This window comes from Globicephala melas, chromosome 3, assembly GCF_963455315.2.
Source record: "Globicephala melas chromosome 3, mGloMel1.2, whole genome shotgun sequence".
NCBI classification, from domain to species: Eukaryota; Metazoa; Chordata; class Mammalia; order Artiodactyla; family Delphinidae; genus Globicephala; species Globicephala melas.
In genome coordinates, this window is record NC_083316.1 from 137,864,609 (window position 1) to 137,888,016 (window position 23,408).

The window sequence follows — 23,408 nt, forward strand, 5'->3', positions numbered from 1 at the left end:
AAAGCAATTATACCCCAATAAAGATGTTAAAAAAAAAAAAGAAAAAGAAAAAAGGGAGAAAAGAAAAGAAATTAAGAAAGAAAAAGTAAAATAAAGTTATTAAAATAAAATAATTATTAAATATAAAAAATTAAAAATAAAAAAGAAAGAAAAATAAATGGAAGGAAAGAAAGAAGAGAGCAACCAAACCAAAAAAACAAATCCACCAATGATAACAAGTGCTAAACTCTATACTTAAAAAAAAAAAAAAAAAAAAAAAACGGCCAGACAGAACCCTAGGACAAATGTAAAAGCAAAGCTATACAGGCAAAATCACACAAGGAAGCATACACACTCACAATAAAAGAAAAAGGAAAAAAAAAAAAAATATATATATATATATATATTTTTTTTTTTTAAAAAAAGGAAGTGGGCAACCAAATCAGTAAACAATGCTACCAGTAACAATAAGCTGTAAATACTAAACTAAGATCAACATAAAACCAGAAACGAATTAGAAGCAGAAAGCAAACCCCAATTCTACAGTTGCTCCCAAAGTCCACCGCCTCAATTTTGGGATGATTCATTCATTGTCTGTTCAGGTATTCCACAGATGCAGGGTACATCAAGTTGACTGTGGAAATTTAACAGGCTTCTCCTGAGCCTGCACAGAGAGATTTCCCCTTCTCTTCTTTGTTCACACAGCTCCTGGGGTTCAGCTTTGGATTTGGCCCTGCCTCTGTGTGTAGGCTACCTGAGGGCGTCTGCTCCCAGGCAGGCCAGGGTTAAAGTAGCAGCTGATTAGGGGGGCTCTGGCTCACTCAGGCTGGGGGCGGGTGGGAGAGAGGGGTACGGAATGCAGGGCGAGCCTGTGGTGGCAGAGGCCATCGTGATGTTGCAACAGCCTGAGGTGCACTGTGTGTTCTCCCGGGGCAGTTGTCCTTGGATCATGGGACCCTGGCAGTGGCGGGCTGTACAGCCTCCTGTGAGGGGAGGTGTGGATAGTGACCTGTGCTTGCACACAGGCTTTTTGCTGGCTGCAGCAGCGGCCTTAGCATTTCATGCCCCTCTCTGGTGTCTATGCTGATAGCCGCGGTTCGCACCCATCTCTGGACCTCCTTTAGGTGGTACACTGAATCCCCTTGCCTTGCACACCCTGAAACAGCGGTCTCTTGCTTCTTAGACAGTTCCAGACTTTTTCCCGGACTCCCTCCTGGCTAGCTGTGGAGCACTAGCCCCGTCAGGCTGTGTTCACGCAGCCAACCCCAATCCTCTCCCTGGGATTTGACCTCCGAAGTCCAAGCCTCAGCTCCCAGCCCCTGCCCGCCCCAGTAGGTGAGCAGACAAGCCTCAGGCTGGTGAGTGGTGGTCGGCAGCAATCTTCTGTGCAGGAATCTCTCTGCTTTGCCCTCTGCACCCCTCTTGCTGTGCTCTCCTACATGGCTCTGAAGCTTTCCCCTGCCCACCCCCCCGTCTCCACCAGTGAAGGGGCTTCCTAGTGTGTGGAAACTTTTCCTCCTTCACAGCTCCCTCCCAGAGGTGCAGGTCCTGTCCCTATTCTTTTGTCTCTGTTTTTGCTTTTTTCTTTTACCCTACACAGGTACATGGGGAATTTCTTGCCTTTTGGGAAGTCTGAGATCTTCTGCCAGAGTTCAGTAGGTGTGCTGTAGGAGTTGTTCCACATGTAGATGTATTTTTGATGTGTCTGTGGTGAGGAAGGTGATCTCCACATCTTACTCCTCTGCCAACTTGAAGGTTCCCCCAACTTTTTCTTTTTAAAAAGAAAAGTTTGGGTAACTCTCTGTAGCTGATGCAGTGAATGATTTCTAGAAGTATCCTACAGCATCTTTGCATCATTTGATCAAGATTCAAAATTCTGGGCAGGAGTATGCAATTAGCTAAGCTAATTCACATTTCTATGCCCTAGTTCTCGCAGGTGAGGTAAGACACAGTCTGATCCTTTTAGTTTTAGTTCTAGAGCATGTAGTACAACCTTGCACCAAAGCTACTTGAAATGCAAAATTCCTCCTCTAAAGGAAAAAGGGGGTGAAGACTATAGAGGTACTTTTTTGAAAAGCCAATATTCACTATACTTAGACATGACAGTAAGAAAATCTTTTCTCCATTTTACACATAGATCATTTTGTAATAATCTTCCAAAGCTATGCCATTTATTTATTTACTTGTTTATTTATTTATTTGTTTATTTATCTTGTTCTTTGTCAGTTTAACTTGCTCATTGTCATCAATGACTAACATATAGGTCTCATAAGAACCAGAATCTGTCTCTCTGGTTCAATGCATTTAGACCAGATACTGGTAAATCAACACTTAGTTTATCAATATCTATTTGATGAACTACTTGACTGATCAATAAAAGGACATTGTAATGTGTGGAAAATACTACTTCCCCAATTTCTTTGCCCAACTGAATCCTTCTGAGTCACTTCTGACACAACTCTGTGGGGTATTTTCAACCTCAAATAATTGTTATGACATAGAAGTCTTGACTGAATCGATGGAGAGCTTCCCACTGTGTTTTCACAGACTCAGCAGGTTTATCTCTACAGTCCCGTGTAGAAAGTGTATTTTTTACCTACTTTCTCTAATGGTCAGTGTGCTAGAGTTAACAATGAACTTGTGATGTTAAAGAATCAAGTGTGAAACAGATGCTTCCTCCTGGTCCCTCTGAAATTGTTTTAAGTTTCAAAAAGACATTTTCTAAATACCATGGAATTTGAAAGATAAATGTAAACTGGACTTCTTAGAGTAGCTTTCACAGTGAGAAGCTTCTAACATCTAATTCTGAAGAAAGAGTCAACAGTAAAGATTTGAAAGGAGTAATGAGAGTTATTATGGCAAAAAATGTCAGAAAGGTATTCAGTGTTTGTTTGTTTGTTTGTCTGTGGGTGGACCTGGGGAAGATAAGTAGATGTCAAGATTTAGGTTTAGGGTCCAATAATTCTGGGTAATGCTTTCTGTCTAAAACCGTTTTGTCTTTTAACACCCAGTTCTAGGTTCAGGTATGTAAAAGGCTTACCTGAACTTCCACAAGGTGGCCTCCCTTCTATGTTTCCATTACATGCTACTTCATTTGAAAATTTACCGTATTTTTTTACACTTAGTTTATTTTCTATATTTCTCTACTCAGATGCTATCATTCCAAATTCAGAAGCCCCATCTTATTGTTCTTTGTGCCCTCAGAACCTAGCTCAACATTGTACAGCACATATAGTTCAATATATTTTTCTTGAAATATTAATTGGTCTAAGGTAAATATTGTCATGTAACTTGCTGAAAAATCAATGATAAGCCTGACTTCTGGGTTATATGAAGAAAGGTAATATGTTAAAATAAGAAAACAATTTCTACCCCGGAACCCGTAATGAAATTCCCTCTCATCTGTTAAGTAGTAAATATTATGAAGTTTTAAAAAAAATCAGCAGTATGTAAATAATCAGCAAGGACCATCTCCTGAATATGAAAATAAAGTTCAGAGACAATAAGATAATTATTACCTTTCCGCTTTTAAAGAGTTAAGAGAGAAGGTGAGCAAATAGATGTAGTCAGGCAACAGGAAAAAGAAAAAAGGAGGGACAGGGAATTAGAAGTACAGAACAAGATACAGTTTCTCATCTTTGCCAGTCTACCTGGGATGACTTAGAAAAAAATGGATGAAGACAGAAAATCTCAGTGATACCTTGTTTCTGCCATGGCACTTTTAGATCCATTTTAATGAGGCTTTCAGAGTTTCCCAGAAAATAAACTCTCTCCCTCTCAGGGTTCCTATATTTTCCAGATGCTTCTGGACATCTGATAATTTCTGCAAAGACTTTGGCCATTAGTAATTTCCAGACATCACAGCCTTTACTAACAGAAAGCACTGGAAAATAATTCCTCTCATCTTTACAGACATTAGCTTTAGCTATCTATAGTAGGGCCCTTTTGCAGAAGAAGTGGAGTAGAGAAATCTTTTGCTAGATACTATAAAAAAATTCTTTTTTATGTTTTCACTTCTTTTGAAGGGATGCTTGCTTGCTTGCAAACTAACTCAATCAACCTTCTTCCCCATTACTCAATGAAAGGGCAAAAGCTTTATAGGGAAAAAAAAAAATAGGCTTCATGAACAGCCAATGTTCCACAAGCATTCAGCATAATGTGAAAGCACTGAATTATCTTCTAAAATAATATGATTTTTAATTAAGAAAATAAATGTAAAGAAGAAAAATTATTCATAATATAAAAGCCTTTTCATATAACTTTTATATGTTATCCTTGCTCCATTCTCAGAAAAATATTTTTTTTTATTTACATAGTAGTTCCTGAATATTGTGTATCCCTTGTTAAATGTCATATTGAGGAAAAGTATATAGTTTAAAAGTGAACATTTCCATTAACCCCAGGCCCCAATGTCCTGGGTCCTGTAGTGAAGGCAGCATTAAGTAGAGTTCCCTTCTACTCTTTGGTGGACTTAAGGCATGAGGGAGAACTAAATTCTTGTTTTAATCTATTGAGATCTTTAGTTTGTTGATTTGCAAAGTGTAATCTAGCCTACTGTTTTAGATATGAGAGTTATATCTCTCATAAAATAAAAAAAGTATTCTTTTATTTTAGAACATATTATTCAAGTTTATGCTACTATGGACAAAGACTGTCACCTGCCATATCAGTGAACAAAGGATGTTGGGGCCATAAAGCCATCAGCCACTGCAGTCATCCTGCCCTACCTCGGATGGTGCACCTTGAGGGGATTCAGGATGGAGAAAACAGGATATTGGGCCTAGATACTTAAAGTGCATATGAAAGAAATGATTTCAGTGAGCCCAGACTCTTTCATCTTACCATATACAGAAAAGGGCTAAATTCAGTAAGCTGAGATGTCTGTTTTTCTTTAATTAACAGTCCTGGTTTCTTTCGCAAAAACTCCTACATATCCTGGCTCTTCCCTTACTTCTTTGGAACAGTCCCTTAGAGCTATCTAAGAGACTGTTTCCCAGGCTTAAGTCCTCAGTATGTCCACCAAATAATAAAAAATAATTCTCAACTAGGTTGTGCACTTTTTTCCAGTTGACACTACTTTGTATTTTTTCTATAACTTGCTCTTTTTTTTAACTTGGAAAATCACTGTTGTTAGTCCACATTAATCCACTTTATTCTTTTCAACAGATTTATGATATTTTACAAAATTAATGTAACATAACTGATATATCAAATTGGTTGAAAGAATATAAAATGTTGCAGAAGAGGACTCCATATGGACTCAAGCTTCCATAAAGAATAAAAGTGAATGAGGAGCCCAAGGCACTTCTAGAGGATGACCAGAGTTATGCTTGTTGTCCTAGTGTAATTATTAAAAGATAATTTTGACCCTTTCATAGTCAAAAGTGTACCTGGTGGGGAGAAATTAGTGTCTCCCTAGTTCTAGTCGTTTGGTTTGAGACAGGGAGGAGGGGGCGGAGGGAGGAGGCGAGCAGGTGAGGGGCGTTCTCTCTAATGGGTCCCTTGCTCGACCTCCGGTGGCCTGAAGAAACTTAATTTCGAATCTGCAGACCCGTGGGGGCAACTGCGATTGCACCTTTGCTCTTTTAACAACCGCTGTGCTAATCGAAGTGGTTAATCGGTGACACTGCATACAGATGTAGGTGATATTAAAATCGAAGTCTTCTGTGAGAGGACACCCAAAACATGTGAAAATTTCTTGGCTCTTTGTGCCAGTAATTACTACAATGGCTGTATATTTCATAGAAATATCAAGGGTTTCATGGTTCAAACAGGAGATCCAACAGGTACTGGAAGAGGAGGTAGCAGTATCTGGGGCAAGAAATTTGAAGATGAATACAGTGAATATCTTAAGCACAACGTTAGAGGTGTTGTATCTATGGCTAATAATGGCCCAAACACCAATGGATCTCAGTTCTTCATCACCTATGGGAAGCAGCCACATCTGGACATGAAATACACAGTATTTGGAAAGGTAATAGATGGTCTGGAGACTCTAGATGAATTGGAGAAGTTACCAGTAAATGAGAAGACATATCGACCTCTTAATGATGTACACATTAAGGACATAACTATTCATGCCAACCCATTTGCTCAGTAGTTATAATAGACCTGGACAAATACTTGGCAAACTATTCAAGGAACACACCTATTATGGTTTACCCAGATTTAATTATGTCAGAGATTGCATCATTATACAACTTGTTTACAACTAAGATCTACTTGTTTACAGCTAAGATCTTCTATGAGTTGGTGGTACCAAGGGAAGCCAAACAGCTTTTACTCCTATTCTTAGAGGGTATTCTTTACTGTAACTATTACCTAATGCATTTAATTTTTTTTAAAAACCTTATGTTTAATTTTGTTTTTCCATATAAATATTCATTTAAAAATGCTGAGTCTCAAATCCAGGCATTGTTGAGCACCCTAATTACATGCTCCTACCATATGTAGTCCACATCCTGGAAATATTATTTTCTATTAATTATTTACTTTATACAGTTAGAAAGAGGAAGGACAAATAAAGAGATGGCCTAGAAAGGCCGGTCAAAAAAAAAAAAAAAAAAAGTGAATGAAAAGAGCAGAAATAAGGAAGATGGTGAATTCAGAAACAAGTCTAGGGTAAAATGAAGATCAAAAGTGGAACAGATAAGACATATGATGTAAGTTTGCTAAAATGTAAATTATTAAGAAAGAAACATAGACAAAAGCAAGGGAGACCTACTAATCACCTATGGACAAACCATTATGAGGGAAGTTGTCTTTCTGAAATTTATATTTATTATAGAACCAAGAATACTACCTGATACATTCACCTATTTAGGGTTTAAAACGTGCCTGTAGAGTAATGATAATAATAAAAATAAAAATAATTCCTATCACTTATTGTAAATTTAATATGTGCCAGACAGTGTGCTCTGTGCAAAGTACTTGTGCTAAATCTTGAAAAGGTCCCTCCAGCAAATTTTCATTCAATTTATTCACTTAGTAAACACTGTCTAGATTCCTCTTTTTTTTCACAACCACCCATAATCCAGCAGTGAGTTCTACGGTCTCTACTTTCAAAACATATCCCAAATCTGACCATCTCTCATCCCTTTTACAGCTCCCCTCTAATCCAAGCCACCTTCATTTTTAGGAACAATATAATAGCCTTCTAACTAGTTTCCCTGCTTCCACAGTTCTTCATCCAGCAACAAAATGGTTTCAGCATGTAAAGCAGATTGTATCACCCCTCTTATTCAAATAATCCTCATAGATTCTCAGTCAGGAACTGTGACTATAATAAAGTATTACTCAGAGGGAAAATGAGGAAGAAGATGATGCCCAGGAAACACCTCAAAAATTAGTCGCAAAATCCTAAAAGTCAGGTTGTCCCATGAAGAATGATGGAACTGCTGATGCAGCTCACTAGATACAAGGAGTCAAACAGCAACACCAGCTGTTGGGATTTGGGGGAAGCTGTGACATGGGTGCTTGAACTCTGCCTGCACTCAAGTGTTACTACTTGCCATAGGTAGCCACCCAGGTAACCCTAGCCTCGAAGGGCTAATGAAAAAGTGCCTGCCACAGGACACCAGACGGTTCAATTAACAGCAAGAGAATCACATAGGTGACAGAGAGGGAAGACTTCAGGAGGCTCATCAGAGGACTACAGCAGAGGGAGACAGCAGTAGATCAGAGAGTTGCTGAGAAATATATTAAGTTGATCAGCCAGCAGCACTAATGGAGGGTCAGAAGGAACTGATAGTGAGTTACTCGCAGGCCCTGTGCACAGCTGCTAGCAGCAGGAAGAGCTGGCAGGGTGAGGGGAAGGGGCAGCTAATCAAACTGTCTAACGTGCTGACTAGACAAGCGGTGGGATCAGACAGCAGGGGTAGGAGATTCAACTGCCGGAGGATCAGAAGAATGGGAAAGACAAAGACAGAACAAGGTCAGTCAGGGGTCTGAGTAAAAGGAGTAGCTGATTGGGTGGCAGTCTGATTGGCCAGCTGTGACAGCTCATCTCACAGGAAAGGGAGCCAACTGTAGGAGGAGCCGGGAGGACTGAGGGGACAAAGCAATTGTTAGAGCCCAGGAATCTCAGAGTCAGAAGAGCTCATGAGAGCTGACAGCAGCTCCGCCAAGCTGGGGGTGGGGTTGTTTGTGAGTTTGCAGCCTGTGCCTTTGGTCAAGGGTTTATTTTTCACACCACAAGCAGAGCATACTGTTCAGCTGCTTTCTCCACTCTCGCAAGGCTCAGGGGACTGTGATTTGAAGTCTCCTTGACAAAGTAGGGCAGTGGCCAAGTCTCAGCTCCTGTCAATACAGCAGCCTGGACCAGGAGCTGAGGCCTGCACTGGAACCCTGGCCAGCCTGACTCACCAGGGCAGAAAAATACACAAACACTCCTTTTCTTCTTCCCTCCCTCCCTCCCTCCCTTCTTTCTTTCTTTCCTCTTTTCTTTCTTCCTTCCTTCCTTCCTTCTTCTTTCTTTCTTTCATTTTAACATAATACACGCATTATTGGAAAAGTTGCACAAAGGATTCTGAATGTAAAGGTTTAGGTCAAAATACGACATATCCTTAAATAAATAAATAAATAAATAAATAAATAAAATATTGCACCACAGCCTAACTACAGCTGAATCACCATCACGGAAGGAACCTCTGGAATACAGAAATAAATCTGAAATTTGATATAAAAAAATACGACATATCTTAAATGTGTCAGAAATGTCGGTTCCATGTTCTTTAAACTTCAGGCATAGTCACTCCCCAACTTAAGCATTATGTTCTTTTTTCACCCCATCAAACCACTGTAAGTATTTTTTTTTCTGTTAGAACACACAGTCAGAAACACACACAACCTTAAAACTGCTTTATACAATGGATTTTTTTAAAAATAGAAAATATATATAAAGCTTGAAAAACAAATTATTTCCTTATTTTTCTTTCTGTTGATGGCTTTCTGACTTTCTTCTAATTTGAGTCTATCACCATCAAACCCATCCTAAATATTCAGAAAGCTAGCTGCCTTCCTCTAACCTGTATTTTTCTTATTTGTGACAACTTGAGAATTCGAATGCACTTAATAGTAACAATAATATCTACCTTTTTTGAGTGCCCAGTTGGAAAAATGATATAAGATTAAAAACTATTCATATCCCCACTTTTACTGGGAAATGAGACTCACAAGGTTAAGAAGTTTAACCAAAGTTACACACTAGTAAGTTGGTAAGCTGAAACTCAACTGCTACCCACTCACCTACTGTGTCACACAGCCTTTGTGTTTCCAACAAAATTAAAAGATGTTGGATAAAAACTTGCATAAGATTTTACTATTCTTCTCACTTTTATTATCTTCAAGAAATAGACTACAGGAAGCTTTTTGCCAAGGCTTAAAATTTCTGTACATTATGAAAAATAGTCCACATACATTTAGAATGTATTGGGTGACATTCTCACAAGAAGTGAGATTGCTATATTTGGAAGGTGTTACAGCAGGTGTGAATTAAAAATGTCCTTATCATACCCCTTTTGACCTCCTCTATCATCTGGATAAGAATCTGACCAAGAAATAAATTAAAAACGTGATTTTAATGTATGAAGTATTTATTCAATATTAACTGGTCTTGAAACTGTAATAATTAAAACAATGTGGTCCTACAACAAGAATAGACAGGTTGATTAATGAAACAAAATAGAAAATTTAGATTCAAGTAAGTATAAGATTTAAATTAGTATAAAGGTGACACTTCAGATTGCCAAGGGAAAGATGAACTTGCTAATGGTTCTAGGTTAATTTTCTGACTATTAAAAAACAGTAAGATCCTTGTGTCAAAAAACCAATACCAAAGTGAATTCAAGTTGATTTAAATTTAAAATTGGTAGAGTCTATGTTGGAACATACTTTAGCCAATATGTACAAAAATTTTTATAATGTGCTTGGTTTTTCACTCAACACTTTTACTTTCAGTGGATGTCCATCACATCATTGTTTATTCTAACAAAACAGAAAGATTAATGATAACATCATATCAAACAATAGGGGAATCACATAAATAAAATATAGTGTATACTTATAAAAATGGGCTACACTTATAATTACTAATAATTTGTGCTGTAAGACATATTAATTTTGTAACTAGAAAACAAATAAAACCAATATTTTAATGAAATATAAAAAATATATAAAATATATATATACAGGTAAGCTACTATAAACTCCTTGAAGCCAGAAAGGGCACTTTTGGTGTTAGTGCCAGTTTTATTCCAAGAGAGGCCTAGAGTGGTTAACACTGTAACTCATACTCAGTAGGCACATAATAAGTATGTGATTATGTCAATTATCACTGTCCTAAAATCATTCCATAATTTCCCAAAGTTAATTTTAAAATGTCTTTGTATCATCATGATCCTCTTTGAAGATGCCTAGGTAAATGCTTTCCCCCACCAGTTGTTATTTAAGCCTTAATACACCATATAATTTTTATATATTATATTATGTACTGGTTCCAGTCCAACTATAAACCAATGAGTCAGAATGACTAAGGAAAAGTAAGAAACACAGGGCAATTCTTTCATCTTTCCAATGTCTCTCTTCCCCAACAAATGGGGTCCAATGAGAATTTCTTCCCATGTGGACTTTTGAAAGATCTGTTACTATTCCAAGCATAGCTGTAAGTGAACATCAGCCTCAGTATTATTCTATTCCATCATACATGAGTTTTTCAAAGAAGTAATACATTTTATCTGCCTGCCCTCTCTAGGAGATAGAGAGGAAGAAGAAATAATCATTCCTTACTGGTTACATGACATGAATCATAATGATTATTTTGGACAATGCTTCAAAATTCAAGACATTATACATGAGTCACACTTTGGAGATCTTGAACAACAACAACAAAACAAGAATCCTGAGCATTGGTCTAAAGAACACATTGATTTGTTTTGAAACATGAATAATATCACTAATTAGTAACTCACAAGCAAGCCGGAGGAAACATAGGCAAACTCATTTAAATATAAGCAGCATGCCCATTTCTAAGGAATATTGATCATTAGAAGTAATATGATTTGATAATCTAACCTTGGGTATATTTACTCAGGAGACAGTTAATTTCAAACAGTATAATGGCATCTTTAAAGAGGGGAGGCCACTGTCAGTATGGCAGATACTTTCAGTTAATGTTTGCTTGTTCTGTCATTGCTATTATTTTTCACTATTGAGGATGGAATGGTATGGAGGAAATTCATGCATTTATAATACTGATGGTTTAGGAAAATAACACAAGGACATGGAATAACTGATTGATTCTGGGACTGAATCCAAATTCTCATTAAACTAAAGGGGCTAACCTATTAGATGTATAATACACAAATTTATAGTGAAGTTAATGGAGGAATATCTAGAGCAGGAGTAGCAGACTCAAATACTTACGGGCTAGGAAAGTATCGTAAATGTGCATGTTGGCTTGCAATCATTATAGAATGGTAAAGAGTATTAGAACTTACTTAAACCTTCAAAATTCAATTAAAATAACAGTGTCTGGGGGTGCAGGCCAGGGGTGGGGGGTTGGGACACGAAAGGCCATTTCCATATAGCAGTCCAGAGATTGCTATTTCTCATGTGGCAAACTAGTGTATATAAATACATCCTCAAAATGAGGGACCCAAATCCCGGAATCCCTGTGTGATAACCAAGTCTGTGACCAGTTAATTTGTTCTTTACTCAAGAGGCTGGGTATTTTGTCACTTGTTGAGAAAGGGGTGGCGGGGGGGAAATACAGTCATAATTCCCCAGAAGATGATAGTTTAAGGAGTTTATAAACTAATATATATTAAATGGCAATTAATTATGGTAAGTGCTGGAATAAATGGAAGTCCAGAGAAAAGGGGCATCTACTGAAAATAGGGTTAGTGATATCTAGCTTCGAGTCATTAAGGGTAAACAGGAATTACTCAGCAATGAATGTGAGAAGGACCTCCCAGGCAGGAAAACAGCATATTACACATATTAGTGACTAGCCTTCCTTATCTTTCCCTTCCATTCTTCATCTCTCAATCAACAGTAGTTACATATATAAATAAACTAGATAGATAGAGAATCACTCAATAAATAGTCATTATTATTACAGTGGGACAGTATAAATTGATGTCTGAAATTAGTCAGACCTGGGTTCAATCCCTTTGGAGGCACCTGGAGCTGGATTCAAATTCTGCTTTCTGAGTTTATTAGCTGTGTGACCTAGATTATGTCACTATAACTCACCAGGCATGTTTCCTTATCTGTGTAGTGAAGATAATAATCCTAACCTGCTTTGCTATCATATGGATTAAATGAAATAATGCACATAAAACCCAGCTCCTACTACATAAAAAGTATATAAATTTTTTAAAAGTTTAATTGTCAAGGAAAATAAAACTCAATATCCAGAGTTAAGCAAAAGAAAGAAAGAAAACTGAGAGTAACTGAAGTGATACTAATTCATCCACATCATTACTCTGGATCAAATTTGGTAATAGTTATTTCTTTCTCCCTAGAAAGTCTTTGGTGCTCAGATGTGACTCACAGATGCCAGCACTGGGACTCAGGAGAGGGCTTCGGGAGAGGAATATTGGTGAGTTGCTAGCAAGAGCCTGAGGGAGAGTGTTCCTGAGTTTCAGTGAGATTTGAGTTCACAAACAGAGCCAGCTGTTTCCTTGCTGCGGTTTTTATTTACTAAATGTGGGCTGAGATGATAAGATGCCGGGGTCTGTGACGCTCAGGGAAGGTGGGCCTGCCGTGGATGACGGGACCCCCCCAGTCACCTTCCCCACCAGCCTTCCCAGCCATCCCGGAGCCGTTCCTTATCACCTGCACTATGTCTCCCACATGGGCATTTTTTCTGTTGCATCATTTAAAATTAGAGCCTTGAATTTTTCCTCATGGATGAATGATTCAGAATAGCACAGTTGTTTTTTTTATTTTTAATTTCTTTATTATAGATTACTTTCCATCAGGGCCACTTACAAGAACTTGAGGAAATTTTTAAAATCTGAAATGTAGAAAACTTTCTGGGCAACCAACTTATGTTTATTTTTCAGGTAGCTTAAGTTAGGAATGCCAATCTGAGCCCTCTAGGTAACGCTTACCTTTCCTAGAGTGTGGCCACTCTTTAAATCTAAAAGCCAAATACTATGTATACAGTGTTCAACAAATGATATTCTGTGCTAATTATCATGGAATCCAAAGGGTTTCTTTGCTTCCTATCCTCTACATCCAGAAAACTAACTGTGCAAACCATGTGATAAAACAAATGATTCATTCATTCTTGTTGAATTGGGGCTAGTAATAAAAATTGGAAGAAAAATCATGCTACCCATATAAGCTCATACCTAACTGAGAACTCTAGCATTTTTTCACATGCCTAGAACACAATGGCATCTTTAATTCTTCTGTAAGTAGTAGAAAAATACTACTTATAAATAGTATAATAGTGTTTATATGAGGAGATCAAAAAACCAAAGACTAGAAAAAAGACTTACATTTATATCCCAACTCTGTTACTACAATATGGCCCTGGGTATGTATTTGAACTTTATGGATACTCATTTATCAAATGTTTATTGAGTACATATCATGCTCCAGATCTTGACCTAAGTACTGCCCTTACCTGTTACTCTCAAAAATGGGCATAAAAATTACAAGGTCACGTACAGTTCACTAAGACAACATAACTGTGTATTTTAATTTGGAAAATTATACAGAAAATGATAAATTTGTCAATACATTCATTTTAGCTGTCTAATTTTCTGAACTGTGCGCATTGCAAGGCAAAAACTGTCTCCTACCTTATGAAAGATGAATATGGTACGGTTATTTTGTGACGCCTCCTTTTGTAGCCATGAATCAGGTACAAGAGCCAACCTCACCAACTGGATGAACTGACCCTAGAGCCACATGAACCAGGAGGGATTCCGCTGTTCCAGTGGTAAATGTAGGGGGACTGGCTTCCCAAGGAATCAGTGACAGCCATGTGGCTGGCAATGCAGAGTGTGCTGAGCTTGGGGACCAGTATGACAAGCTTCAGGGACCAGGATTTCATGACCACAGTGCTCCCGCAGATCTGCACTGACCCAGGACATACAGTCCCAAACCTTATTCTTCAGCCTCCTCAGTAATTCCCTAAGCTCTTTAATGTCCTTTCAGTTCCTTTCAGTGCATTTGTTTTCTGTGTTAAGCAGCTATAGATGGTTTCTGCTGCTGCTGCAACCCTAGTTGATATAAAGGGAGTAGTTAAGTCTTCGATGGTTTTAAAATACCCTTACACCTATGGAAGATGTCACGCAGGTACTACGCTGGACCAAGGAGGAAACAATAAAAGAGCTCTTCTCTCCCCTCAGGGATTTTCTGGCCTCTCCTCAACTACAATGGACAGTACTATTCTGATCTCTGATCCTTTTATGGTGAGCATGAAGCAAGTTCAGGAGACAGAAGAGTGTGCTGGACAGCACACACTAATGTGTTTTCTGAAGAAAACAGTATCTATGAGATGCCCCATGAAACAAACAACTTCAATCAGATAACTTTAGAAAATGCTGCATACCGTGTCTTCTTCTGGAAGTACGCAAAACAAACAGAATTTCTATAAAGGGATGTGGTAAAAAGATATTTGTAACTTTGTACCTTGTACCCAAACTTCTTTTGGGTACACTTATGGAAGCTTATTTTCCAAAACACCAATAACATTCTGCTACACAGCATTCTGTTGAATACAGTTTTAGATATAAGTCTAAAAGTCATCTTAACTAGTTACTTTGGAGGAGATAATCCTAAAGGGATGCTATGCATGGTAGCAGAAGAAGAGCATGGAGATGGGATGCATATCACATGTAACTGAGGTCATCAAGGCATGTCTCTGGTTAATAACCCCTTTTTCCCAGGGCTGTAGTAAGGAGTCACTGAAATAATGTATAGAAAACTCTTAACACATTATCTAGCACACAGAGGAAAATTTGTGTTGTTATTATAAAAATTACATGAGAAGTATTAAAATTTAAATAATGATTGAAAATGCCCTAGTAGAAGCTCTACTATCTATTAAGTGGTTAATAAACAGTAACAAGTTAGGTTACCTTTCCCTCATTGATAAAAGCAAATTTGACCAAAGAAGATAGCTACAGTTGTACAATCTCCTTACTAGACTGTGAACTCAGGGAGGATTGGGGCTGTGTCTGCTTCTAGTCAGCCTATTCCCCCCAACAGAGCATCTAAAACATAATGTGTACTATTTTTTGTACATTGTTGATTAAATGTCCCTCTGTCTTTATTAACTTCACAGAGCATAGAATCAAGATTCTTCGTTATTTGCTCTGTAGAAATAGCATCAAAACAAATATCATAAAATCTCATTATCTAAAATTTACTATGTTACTCAGCCAGGTTCTAAATGCACTTATCAATCCAAACTTTCACCGATTAGCAAAAGACAAAGAAATGGGAATATCTTATTTCTGATTGAGTTAACGTAACACATATTGGCATCTCAACAGAGGTGGAGATTGAAAACTCGATTCTGAAACGTTCAAGGACTTTCCCATTAAGCAATGTTCCACTCTCAAATCCATAAATACCAAATTGCTATTGACGGCAGGGCAGAACAGCCTAACCAATTACACAGAATTACTTTTCAGTATGTGGATTACAACCACACAGAAAACAGCAATCGATCAAAGATGCTGGCTTCTAGGGCTAAGGGAAAGCAGCAGCACAGACAATAGATTCAAGACAAAAATCCAGAATATTTGTTTGATGATTCACATTTGGCAGAATTCCAGATTGAATTTTTCTTATTTGGACTCTTCAATATTTCGCGAGGATAAGAGCAGCTATGATTCTTAGTTTATAGTTATCAAAACTCTCTTACCCTCACTTTCCTCATCATTCCTTCAAGTAGTTATTATGGAATGATTTTTCTCAAAGAAAAATACCTAAGAATTTCTGCTCTTTTTAATATAATTCAGTACTTCCCCATTGGTCTCAGAAAAGTGATCCAAATTATTCATTTGATCTGTAAGGCCCCAAGTAGCCAGAGACCACCTGTAATAGTCAGGTTAGGTTATGGTGTGCTACAGTAAAAAACAACCCCAAAATGTCAGTGGCCTAACATAGCAAATTATTATTTTTTATTTACTCGAAGTCTGCAAAATTATTCGTCCCTCCAGATCACTTGTCCTCCAGACAGTGAGTTACATCCGGGCCGTTTAGCTTTGGAGGCTTTGCCGTATCAATACAAGGTGTCCTCATTCATCACAGGATGGGAATAGGAACGAGGTAATTTTGCATGGACTTTAATCCCTCAGCACAAATGTGACATTATTCATACAGCTCACCCAACCGAAAGGGAGGAGGGGTATGGAACATGTGAGTAAATGAACATTTGACGAGCACCACTGTCCCTTCCTCACCTCCTTACCTGTCCATCCTTACCTGTATCACTCTTCTACCTGCACTGAGCTCTCAGCTATACACAGTTTCTTCAATAGGCCACACTCTCTCCTCCCACAGGGCATGTGCATGCCTTTTACCTCTGCGGAGAATACTCTTTCCTATCCTACTCCCTTTCCCTCTCCCCCAACCCTTCTACCTAGTTGGTTTTCATTTTCTTGCAATCTCAGCTAAGCATAACCTTCTCAGAGAACTCTTCCTCAAACTCTTCCCCTCCCACAAGTACCATTATAGGAATGTTCTCTTTGGAAAATTTATTATACTTTGCAGATTTATGTTCCTCATTGTGAATATTTGACCAGGTCTTTCCTATATCAGTAGAATGGAGACTGTAAGAGATCATGAACTATACTGATTTTTTTTATCAGCATTGTATCCCCAGCACGTAAACAATAATTGGCACATAACATGAATTCAATAAATATTTGTTAAATGAATAAATAAATAATGAAGAATTTGATGTGCAGAGAAATTGTAACATATGACCAAAGGCACAACTAATTAGTGATAAAGCCAAGACTCATACCTGGGTCTTCTGACTCTGAATCCCATTCTCTTTTTGCTGCTCCCCAGTAGGCTAAATTTGGAAATGGGCAGTTTCTTGGAAGGAGAGCACTGGAGACATCTCAGAGACTTTACTGTCAGAAAGAAAAAAAAAGAGACATATTTTCACCATCTGCTTTCACAGAGCCCACAGTTTGGGGGCCCTAGAAATTTCTGGGTATATAAGTTAATTACAAAGCAACCTCTGTCAACTTAAAAAAGAAAATGAAACTACTGTTAATGTCAGCCAAGAGAGCTTTCAAAGTTTGAAGCCAAAACAAGTGTTGCATTGTGGCTTCTTTCTATTGTTGTCCTTCCACATTTATTTTCAGACTGTGGGGACAGACAAATCATGCAGCTTTATAATGAGTCACCCTTTCTAAAAACAGAATTCTATTTGCACAAACAATAGTTATCTGCCCAGCTTGACAGTAAGGCTGAAAACCAGTCTGAAATGAGTGAATAGCTTTTTCTGTTCCTGTAGATCACCTGAAATGACATGAAATCTCACTATGAACTAGTCAGTTAAAATTTATTATTTTGTAAAAGTAGACATATACTCATTGGAAAAAGCATTTAAAAGTATTTTAGAAGTACGAGGAAGAAACCAAATTTCATTTGAAATCCTACCTCCAAAAATATCATAATCCCAGTTAACATTTGGGTAAACATATTTCCAGAAAGCTATCTAATGTATATGTTTATGAAACTGACTGTTTTCAGATGCACAATCAAGTTAAGTTGTGCAGGGCTGGAATAAACAGCCTTTGGTTTGAACACTAACTCTGCCACCGACCAGCTGTGTGACCTTGGACAATCATTTAACTTCTTTAACTTTCTCCATTTGTAAAATTATGCCACTATTAAGTTATGCCTCACATAACTTAATACTGTGTCCTTGCACAGTACCAAGGACAGTGCCAGACATATTTAGGTATCTAGGGGAAAAAAACACCCCACAATTCTCCCAATGGAATATATGTAGATGGTGATATCTGACACAAGGTTTGATGTACACAACAAATCAGAAAAGTGGGATGTGCAGTCCACAGACAGCTTACAGTGAGAACTACAAGGCCAATGCCTTCAGCTACTTTGTGATCAGAACCGGTGAGTGCTGAGCCTCAACCGGCTTTTAGACAACTTGGAGGGTTAAGTTTACTGAAATTATCTGAAAAGTGATTCTCTACAAAAATAAACTCTATTGGGACTTCCCTGGTGCCCAGTAGTTAAGACTCCTCGCTCCCAATGCTGGGGGCCTGGGTTCGATCCCTGGTTAGGAAACTAGATTCAGTGTGCCACAACTAAGACCCACTGCAGCCAAATAAATAAACAAATATTTTTAGAAACTGTATTATATGAAGTATTATCATTAATTGAGCAGTGTGAGGCAAGGAATTATGCTGGCTCCTTGACATTCAATACTTTATTGAATCCTTTCAACAGGGGTACAAGGAAGTTACCATTGCCAGCCACATTTTACAGATTAGGAAACTTAAACCCAGCAAATTTAGGAATTTGCCCAAGGATTTACACATGATAATAGAGGGCCACAGATATGATCCTAGGTCTGGAGAACTCCAAATCTGAAGTCCTAAATCACTGGTCAGTACAGCTTTGCTAAGCAATGGAATGTCAGCATTTATTGTTTAAAATCCTATGAAAATACGCTTACAAGAGAAGTTACAATTTTAAAAGACAAATTAATATCTACTTAATAGACAATGAACTTAAGATCTGAAAGGATCCATCGTTTGCTTATTGTCTAATAACATGCACAACAGTGGAATGATAGAACTGGGAATGACCTTCAACTCCTACACTGCTCCAAATAAACTGATTTTTGGGAGGAGCAAGGGAATATTCACAACTCAACAGTTAAGAACTGTTACCCAGGAAAATAGTAAAAATTATATTGCACACCTAAATTTTATAATATACTCTTTAAAGGTCACATGATTCATGCAAAAGATTTTAAATCTGTAGGGCAGATATATAATGCCTATTTGACTTACAGAAGAGGTTAGATCAGAGACTCAATTAGTATTAGAAAAAATATCTGGACTTAAATGGTTTTACATTCACTGTTCTCTTTATAATATCTTATTTTCTCTCTCCCGGGAAAAATCTTAAAGTACTTTAAAACACTTTCACCTACACTGTCATGTCCTCAAGCAAACAATTTACAACACTTTTTATTTTTTTTTATTTATTTATTTTTATTTTTAAACATCCTTATTGGAGTATAATTGCTTTACAATGGTGTGTTAGTTTCCGCTCTATAACAAAGAGAATCAGTTATACATATACATATAACCCCACATTTCCTGTCCCTTGCGTCTCACTCTCACCCTCCCTATCCCACCCCTCTAGGTGGTCACAAAGCACCGACCTCATCTCCCTGTGCTATGTGGCTGCTTCCCACTAGTTATCTATTTTACATTTCGTAGTGTATATAAGTTCATGCCCCTCTCTCATATCGTCCCAGCTTACCCTTCCCCCTCCCCATGTCCTCCCCAAGTCCATTCTCTATGTCGCTTTATTCCTGTCCTGCCCCTAGGTTCTTCACAACCATATACATATATATATTTATATATATATATATATTTAGATTCCATATATATATGTTAGCATACGGTAATTGTTTTTCTCTTTCTGACTTACTTCACTCTGTATGACAGACTCTAGGTCCATCCACCTCACTACAAATAACTCAATTTTGTTTCTTTTTATGGCTGAGTAATATTCCACTGTAGATATGTGCCACGTCTTCTTTATCCATTCATCTGTCGATGGACACCTAGGTTGTTTCTGTGTCCTGGCTATTGTAAATAGAGATGCAATGAACATTGTGGTACATGACTCTTTTTGAATTATGGTTTTCTCAGGGTATATGCACAGTAGTGAGATTCCTGGGTCACAGGGTAGTTCTATGTTTAGTTTTTTAAGGAACCTCCATACTGTTCTCCATAGTGGCTGTATCAATTTACATTCCCACCAACAGTGCAAGAGGGTTCCCTTTTCTCCACACCCTCTCCAGCATTTATTGTTTGTAGATTTTTTGATGATGGCCATTCTGACTGGTGTGAGGTGATACCTCACCGTAGTTTTGATTTGCATTTCCCTAACGATTACTGGATGTTGAGCATCCTTTCATATGTTTGTTGGCAATCTGTATATGTTCTTTGGAGAAATGTCTATTTAGGTCTTCTACCCATTTTTGGATTGGGTGGTTTGTTTTTTTGATATTGAGCTGCATGTGCTGTTTGTAAATTTTGGAGATTAATCCTTTGACACTCGCTTCATTTGCAAATATCTTCTCCCATTCTGAGGGCTGTCCTTTGATCTTGTTTATGGTTTCCTTTGCTGTGCAAAAGCTTTTAAGTTTCATTAGGTCCCATTTGTTTATTTTTATTTCCATTTCTTTAGGAGATGGGTCAAAAAGGATCTTGTTGTGATATATGTCATAGAGTGTTCTGTCTATGTTTTGCACTAAGAGTTTTGTAGTGTCTGGCCTTACATTTAGGTCTTTAATCCACTGAGTTTATTTTTGTGTATAGTGTTAGGGAGTGTTCTAATTTCATTCTTTTACATGTAGCTGTCCAGTTTTCCCAGCATCACTTATTGAAGAGGCTGTCTTTTCTCCATTATATCTTCTTTCCTCCTTTATCAAAAATAAAGTGACCATATGTGTATAGGACTATCTCTGGGCTTTCTATCCTGTTTCATTGATCTATATTTCTGTTTTTGTGCCAGTACTATACTATCTTGATTACTGTAGATTTGTAGTATAGTCTGCAATCCAGGACCGTGATTCCTCCAGCTCCATTTTTCTTTCTCAAGATTGCTTTGGCTATTCAGGGTCTTTTGTGATTCCATACAAATGGTGCCATTTTTTGTTCTAGTTCTGTGAAAAATGTCATTGGTAGTTTGATAGGGATTGCATTGAACCTGTAGATTGCTTTGGGTAGTACAGTCATTTTCACAATGTTGATTCTTCCAATCCAAAAACATGGTATATCTCTCCATCTGTTAGTATCATCTTTAATTTCTTTCATCAGTGTCTTACAGTTTTCTGCATATAGGTTTTTTGTCTCCTTAGGTAGGTTTATTCCTAGGTATTTTATTCATTTCGTTGCAGTGGTAAATGGGAGTGTTTCCTTAATTTCTCTTTCAGATTTTCCATCATTAGTGTATAGGAATGCCAGAGATTTCTGTGCATTAATTTTGCATCCTGTTGCTTTACCAAAGTCATTGATTAGCTCTAGTAGTTCTCTGGTAGCATCTTTAGGATTCTCTGCGTATACTATCATATCATCTGCAAACAGTGACAGTTTTACTTCTTCTTCTCCAATTTGGATACCTTTTATTTCTTTTTATTCTCTGATTGCTGTGGCTAAAACTTACAAAATTCTGTTCAATAACAGTGGTAAGAGTGGACAACCATGTCTTGTTCCTGATCTTAGAGGAAATGGTTTCAGTTATTCACCATTCAGAATGACATTGGCTGTGGGTCTGTTATATGTGGCCTTTATTATGTTGACGGTGAGGTGAGCTCATTCTATGCCTACTTTCTGGAGGGTTTTTCTCATAACTGGGTGTTGAATTTTGTCGAAAGCTCTTTCTGCATCTACTGAGATGATCATATGGTTTTTCCTCTTCAATTTGTTAATATGGTTTATCACATTCATTGATTTGCGTATATTGAAGAATCCTTGTATTCCTAGGATAAACCCCACTTGCTCATGGTGTATGATTCTTTTAATGTGCTGTTGGATTCTGTTTGCTAGTATTTTGTTGAGGATTTTTACATCTATGTTCATCAGACATACTGGCCTCTAGTTTTCTTTCTTTGTGACATCTTCGTCTGCTTTTGGTATCAGGGTGGTGGTGGCCTCGTAGAATGAGTTTGGGAGTGTTCCTCCCTCTGCTATATTTTGGAAGAGTTTGAGGAGAATAGGTGGTAGCTCTTCTCTAAATGTTTGATAGAATTCACCTGTGAAACCATCTGGTCCTGGGCTTTTGTTTCTTGGAAGATTTTTAATCAGTTACAATTTCAGTGCTTGTGATTGATCTGTTTTTATTTTCTATTTCTCCCTGGTTCAGTGTTGGAAGGTTGTGCATTTCTAAGAATTTGTTCATTTCTCTCAGGTTGTCCATTTTGTTGGCATATAGTTACTTGTAGTAATCTCTCATGATCCTTTGTATTGATGCAGTGCCAGTTATAACTTCTCCTTTTTCATTTCTAATTCTGCTGATTTGAATCTTCTCCCTTTTCTTTTTGATGAGTCTGGCTAATAGTTTATCAATTTTGTTTATCTTCTCAAAGAACTACCTTGTAGTTTTATTGATCTTTGCTATCGTTTCCTTCAATTCTTTTTCATTTATTTATGATCTGAATTTTATTATTTCTTTTCTTCTGCTAACCTTGGGGTTGTTTTGTTCTTTCTCTAATTGCTTTAGGTGCAAGGTTAGGTTGTTTATTCAAGATGTTTCCTGTTTCTTAAGGTAGGATTATATTGCTATAAACTTCCCTCTTAGAACTGATTTTGCTGCATCCCATAGGTTTTGGGTCATCGTGTTTTCATTGTCAATTGTTTCTAGGTATTTTTTGATTTCCTCTTTGATTTCTTTAGTGATCTCTTGGTTATTTTGTAGTGTATTTGTTTAGCCCCCATGTCTTTGAATTTTGTACAGATATTTTCCTGTAATTGATATGCAGTCTCATAGCATTGTGGTTGGAAAAGATACTTGATATGATTTCAATTTTCTTACAATTTACCAAGGAGAGAAAAAGAAAGAAAGAAAAATAAATAAAATAAAAACCTAAAGTTATTAAAATAAAACATAAAAAACATTATTAAAAATAAAATTTTTAAGTAATAATAAAAGAAATCAACAAAAGAAAGAAGAGAGCAACCAAACCAAAATACAAATCCACCAATGATAACAAACAAACAAAAAAAAACGGACAGACAGAACCCTAGAACAAATGGTAAAAGCAAAGCTATACAGACAACGTCATACAAAGAAGCATACACATACACACTTACAAAAAGAGAAAACGGAAAAAAAAGTATTTATATATTAAAAAAAAGGAAGAGTGCAACCAAATCAATAAGGAAATCTACCAATGATAATAAGCTCTAAATACTAAACTAAGATCAAAATAAAACAGAAACTAATTGGAAGCAGAAGGGAAACCCCAATTCTACAGTTGCTCCCAAAGTCCACCGCCTCAATTTTGGGATGACTCATTGTCTATTCAGGTATTCCAGAGATGCAGGGTACGTCACGTTGACTGTGGAGATTTAAGAGGCTGCTCCTGAGGCTGCTGGGAGAGATTTCCCTTTCTCTTCTTTGTTCACACAGCTCCTGGGGTTCAGCTTTGGATTTGGCCCTGCCTCTGCGTGTAG

General features: G+C 37.4%; 2 long non-coding RNA genes and 1 pseudogene across 2 annotated transcripts in view; 2 read left to right on the forward strand and 1 right to left on the reverse strand.

Moving 5' to 3' along the window:
- Nucleotides 1-16,834, forward strand: part of LOC115844288 (uncharacterized) — a 34,797-nt gene extending 17,963 nt beyond the window's left edge. Inside the window, exons 4-5 of the long non-coding RNA XR_009563316.1 lie at nt 12,504-12,580; nt 14,346-16,834. This is a non-coding gene — a long non-coding RNA (uncharacterized lncRNA). The remainder of the gene's footprint in view (nt 1-12,503; nt 12,581-14,345) is intronic.
- Nucleotides 1-23,408, reverse strand: part of LOC132597026 (uncharacterized) — a 256,998-nt gene that overhangs the window by 101,972 nt on the left and 131,618 nt on the right. The window contains exon 4 of the long non-coding RNA XR_009563318.1: nt 16,976-17,087. This is a non-coding gene — a long non-coding RNA (uncharacterized lncRNA). The remainder of the gene's footprint in view (nt 1-16,975; nt 17,088-23,408) is intronic.
- LOC132593302 (peptidyl-prolyl cis-trans isomerase-like 3 pseudogene) lies at nt 5,597-6,266 on the forward strand (annotated as a pseudogene).